Here is a 6,052-nt window from a genome sequence, read left to right as displayed (position 1 = left end):
AAAAATCAAGTTGGCATTAATTGCAGGTGAACAAATGACAAATTAATTTTAGGTGAAAAGTCGTGGCAGGCGAAAATGATTCGCCGATGCGATGTTTTCGCCTCATTCACTTGTTTGTATGCAAATTTATCACGTACTTTCACTTTGCGCGCACCCACTTTTCGCCCTACTGAATTGCAAAACAAGCGAAAACGCGGACTTGTAAATATGGAAAGTAAACTAGAGAAAAAAATTAAACAAACCAAAAAACAGTCTGTGACACCAAAAATGCCAAAGTGACCCTGGTAAATCAATTTAGAAGTTTATTAATCGCTGCAATTTAATGTTTGGAGGTTCCTACATTGAGTAAAATGGCTGTTATATGCACTTTTGCATTAGTGTGTAAATGTGTTAAACAGCAAGATCTTCAGTGATTGTAAATAAATGTAGTCAAATTGTGGGTAAATTTAAAAGTGTACTATTATATTTTTGAGTCAATAAAGTACATTTTTACAAACTTTATAAAAAGCAGCTACTGCAGCCTCCTGCAATCCTAAAAACACCTGTCCCATCCACATATTGCGCAACTTTTTATCCTTGTCCCCAAACTTTTAACTTGATCAACCAAAAAAATACATGTTGTTTTTGGTGTGTTCTAAGGCATTTTTAAAATAAATTTAGCATGGTTTGTGCTTTGGGTGGGGAGGGGGTGGGGTACGTCCAAAGGGTACAGAATCAATTGCCCACATTTGCACCCCAAATTATTGATTGTGCACTTTTTTCCTCCTGCCTTTCATTGGAGAAACTTTTCCAACTGTTTCAGTGCATTGAGGTACCGCTTAGGCGAATTGGTCCCGGTTTTGAATTTGGAGATAATACGCAAACAGGCGAAAAGCGGCAATAGGCGAAACTTTTACGCCGATGGCGGCAGTACAACTCTAATTGAATAGAGGTTGGTGTGCTTGCAGCGAGCAAATGAAAACATTTTAACAAAAAAAGATAAATATAATTAAAATACATATGTTAATAATGGTTTAACCAGGGTATTTGCAGTTTACTCACCAGACTCTGGAGGACATGGTGGTGCATCTGTGTCATGCACATTTACTCCAGACACCACTTCCCGAGGTATGAATGCTTTCACCTGCTCCTCATATTTGTTAAAATGGACTTTCACAGGTGATCCACCTCCAGTTTCACATGATGTTCTCCTTTCCTGAGCCATCTTTTCTTTCACTACTTTTCTAATGTCCCAAAAACACTTGCTGCACTGGGTTTTAGTGTGCTTAAAGGTCCCAGTGCTATTCACTGCATTCATAGCCTCCTGCCACATTATATTTTTGCACCTACTTGAGGTATGCTGTATTATCCTCCCAAATAATTCTTAATATTTTAAGATGACATTCACCAAGGCACAATTTTCAGCATAAGTAAATCTAACATTACGGCCAGCTTTAGTTTTCCCTCGCTGTGGCTCTACACCAGAGTCAGATTGTTGGCCCTCAGAATCCTCCAGATTAGACCCAGCAAATACAGGAGCACTCTTCTCCACCCCACTCTGCTGCCTTCCCCTACTGCTATTAGCTGCCATACTCACATAAGCACAAACAGTTGGATACAGCGCTCTCTGCACACACCTGACAACTCCCTTTCACTTTCCCAATCAGTTTTCTAGAGTGTGCACAAGTGTTTCCAATTTTCACCCCTGTTAATTAGTGTGAATGTGATACATTTAGGAAGTAATAGGAAGTAATAGGAAGTTGTGTTTGATTTTGCATTCTATTTTACATTCGATTTTAATGGGGATATGTGCTTCAATTTTGGAAGGGACTTCATAAACTGAACACAAAATCCCCTCTTCAAATCGACCAAAATCGAATTCGATTTGAAAATCAAATACAAAATCCATTATTAGTAAATTTGAGATTTGCTAAGGGACTTTGATGTTCGATTTAAGAAATTCATAAAAATGAATCCCAAATCGAACTTTAGTAAATTTACCCCCAGGTATTACATTTTATTTATAGGGCGCCACAAGATGTAGATACACACAGAACATTAAATTACAATACAGTGACCAACTTATAAACAGAGCACAAGTAACAAATTGACAACACAATTCTCCATACACAATACAGCTGGGAAGGTGAAGGCTGTCATATAAGTGCTAGAGAAGAAGGCTGTGAGACAGTGGGGAGGAGGACCCTGCTCCTAGGAGCTTACAATCTAGGGGTGTATGTTCCGGAGGGAGGGCAGGACAGGGTATTCCATGATCCAGCGGAGGGATAAATGCCGAAGCGACACCCTTTGTGCCGGCTTCTGTGCACGCCTGTGCTCATATCAGTTATAAATCTGTTAGATCAGGCAGGTTGGTCTGTTCTCTCAGGAGTCCAGATCATCTCAAAATTTGGGAGTCTCCCAGGCATTCTGGGAGAATAAACAAATATGCGTTCTGGTTGACCAGTGACTTGACTATCTTCTAAAAATTGATTTGTGCAATTTGCCAAATTGTTTGGACAATATACACAGAAATAACAATATTTACATCTGAACAATTAGTGAAGCATTTTAATAGGGATATAGTCTGAGTTTTTTTACCACCTATTAAACAAGAAAAACAAACTAAATAGGAAAGGAGCCATTGTTTTGGAGGGGATGTGGTCATAATGCCGATGCCGGGGATTCCAGCGTTCAGATGGCTGACGCTGGAATCCCGACACTTTTCAGAATAATGGCACTGGCATCCCGACCACTGGAATCCCTAATGTAAGTACTGGGGTTAGGGGGAGTATTAGGCACTAAGGGTTAGAGTTAGGCATTAGAGAGTTAGGTTTAGGGTGCTGGGAGGCGGGGTTAGGGTTAGAGGTATGGAGAGTGGTAATGTTAGGATACCGGCAGACAAGTGTCAGTATCCTAACCCTATCGGGATGCCGGCATCGGGATTCTGACTGCCAGGATTCCAAGTGCCGGCATCCAGTACCCAACCCATTTTAGAGACCTCATACTGTTTAACGTTTGCCTCAACAGGATGAGCAGAATCACTACTCTTGAAGAGGAAATGTTTGAGATATCCTCAGAATAGTACAGGGCTTCTGGTACCCTTGTGAGGATGGTACATGTAAATGGAAAAACCTCTTCATCATCATAGCATTGGACTGCCATTAAACCTAGTTAAAGGGGTAATAGAGATAGAGAAGAGTTAATGTATATAACAATTTCACAACAATAATAATTTCAAACAGTTATTTGTATCACTGTTCAGTATAAAGTAATATTTATCCCTGTAAATTCTATTAACACATACAAATATACTGTACATAATAATAACAGTAACTGTTTAAAATTAGGTTCCGATGAGATGGGGACCCCAACAGGACACATGGTTGTGACTTCTGTGGCTGGGTATTGAAGTCATTGTATCATTTGAGCCACCTACATCTAGCCATCCAGCAGAGTGGGACATTAATACTAATTATATTTGTGATAATGGAATACAGATGTGCTTATACCAGTCTCAATGCCACGGCACTGAATAAGATGGAAAGTTAAGCAGTTCACGGGTGATTTTTTTGTTTTAAAACAAAATGTTGGTAGATGAATTTGAGCATTTCATTATGTACTGTATATACAGGTGTGTCCTCATACATCTAGCATCTATAGGCCATACGATGCGAGACACCCGGCGCAACTAAAACTCTCAGAGAGGTTTAGCGTATCGTAGTTTTCTTTACATTTTACATCTTATTCACAACAGAAATGCAGTGAAACACCACTCACAGTGTACTGTACTGGAGATGCTGGGCTGTGACATTAACAACACAGGAAATAAACATGTTCAATATCACAGATGAAGCACAATGGAACTTGGAGTGAGAAAAAGCCGTGGCCACTGCATCGGAGCCCTTCTTACACAGATTCAGGCTCAGTCACACATCGAACTGATCAGTTTAATCTAGCAAAGTAATTTTGTGTGTATAGCGCAGCTGGTGATGTAGACCACTCCCTTGACAGGGCCCCTAAGCAAAGCAATACAACTATACACCTTAAATAAAAAGAATGCTGACAGAAGCAATTTCATCGTGGGCGAAGCCATGGACAACAGGTAGTTAGTGAATAAATCTCCAACTGTGCCAACATTATTGGATAAAGGGCCTGATTCAGAGCCGCTCGCTATTTGTGGTCGTTCATTTTATAAAAAGGGGTGGCTATTCAAATGAACCGTTCGCACTTTGTGGTCTGTTCACGCCTCTAAGTCTGAACGAGCGAGCAAAACTTGCGGTTGTAATTTTGAAAAAAACGCCCCTTGCCGCTCGCACCATACGTCATGTCCGCTATTTATTAGATTAATCGAGTACATCGTACAGCGAATGAACTGCTCGCTATTCTTGTGGTTGGTTTTTTCAGCCGCTATTTTGCGAGCAGTTCTGAGTTAAAAATAACCAAGTGACGTGGTCAATGACGCTGCTGGATTAATTATGCACTCCCTTAAAACGCCCGTTTTGACCTTTAAGCTCGCCTGCGTTCTGTTCTCCACTCCCCGTTTTCAAGCACCTTCCCTTGTTACCACCCACATACGCCTCCTTCTGTCACTCAAAGTAGCAGGCATTCACTATATAGCGAACAAACGATTTTCGGCCGCACTGACTGGTTCGCGCATGCGTATTACAATCCGTACGCATGCGCAGATGTGCGAACATCGGTCAGAACGAACGAGCGGCCGCTTACGAGCGGCTCTGAATCAGGCCCAAAGTCTCTTATAGTATCCTCATTATTTAATAAATATCAAGTACTGCCTCCTTTAGTGGATAAATAACTAATAGTGCCCCCAATGTGTGCATAAATATCTAATAGTGCCACAGTTAGTGGATCAATATCTAATATTGCCATCATTAGTGGATAAATATCTGATATTGCCCCCATTAGTGGATACATATCTAATATTGCTCCCATTAATGAATGCATATCTATTAGCGTCCCCTTCAGTGGATTAATCTCTTATAGTGCACCCATTAGTAGATAGTGCCTTCAATATTTATTTGATATCAAATACTGCTCCCAGGAGTGGATAAATATTTAATAGTGCCACCATTAGTGGATAAATACCTGATATTGTCCCCATTAGTGGATACATATCCAATATTGCCCCCATTATTGAATACATATCTAATAGTGCCTCCATTAATGAATACATATCTAATAGTGCCTCCATTAATGAATACATATCTAATAGTGCCTCCATTAATGAATACATATCTAATAGTGCCTCCATTAGTTTATAATATCTAAAAGTAACCTCCAATTTTCTGTCTAGGAGCAGAATTGGTAGCATAGCCAGTCTGTGCCTATACCTTTTAAGTAAATAAGAAGTGTAAATTTTTTTTTTTTCAAATACCTTTTGAAATCCAGCATACAGTATAACAATAAAGGCTCATTTGCGAAAAACAGCAAATTATGTTACCTAATGATTTTGTTTCTTCAAGATACTTCATGGCAGCAACTACACATGAGTTCACATCCCATCCTCCTAATATTAGACAGGAAGTTTTTCCCCCCTTGGGACTGCTCCCTTAGGGTATATAGGCTCACTCCTCCCCTTCCTCCTTAGTCTTTTTGAGTGTCTCCTTACCTTCTGTATCTGGGGAAAAAACACATTTAGGGAGGCTATATTATAGGCTGCCATGAAGTATCGAGAAGAAACAAACTTATTATGTAACAATTTGCTGTTTTCTTCTTCCTACTTCATGGCAGCCATTAAACATGGGATATACCAAAGCATAATGTATAGGGAGGGATAATAAATAGTCCAACAGAAATTCTCATGCTTAACTATTATATTTATTTATGCTAAAGCCCCTTTAAGGACATGGCTTCAAAAATGTGCATTTGAAACATCTAGATCACAATGCTTAGAAAAAGTATGAACAGACGACCAAGTAGCTGCTGCACAAATGTCTTTCACAGACGCTTGAGCCTTCCTAGCTCACAAAGTCGCCATTGCCCTTGTTGAGTGTGCCTTCAGATTCTCTGGACCACTCTCCTCATAAACAAACATAATTAGTTGCTTGATCCAATA

Source organism: Taudactylus pleione, unplaced genomic scaffold, assembly GCF_031769625.1.
Source record: "Taudactylus pleione unplaced genomic scaffold, aTauple2 ptg000518l, whole genome shotgun sequence".
NCBI lineage: Eukaryota > Metazoa > Chordata > Amphibia > Anura > Myobatrachidae > Taudactylus > Taudactylus pleione.
Note: the sequence above shows the minus strand (reverse complement) of the source record.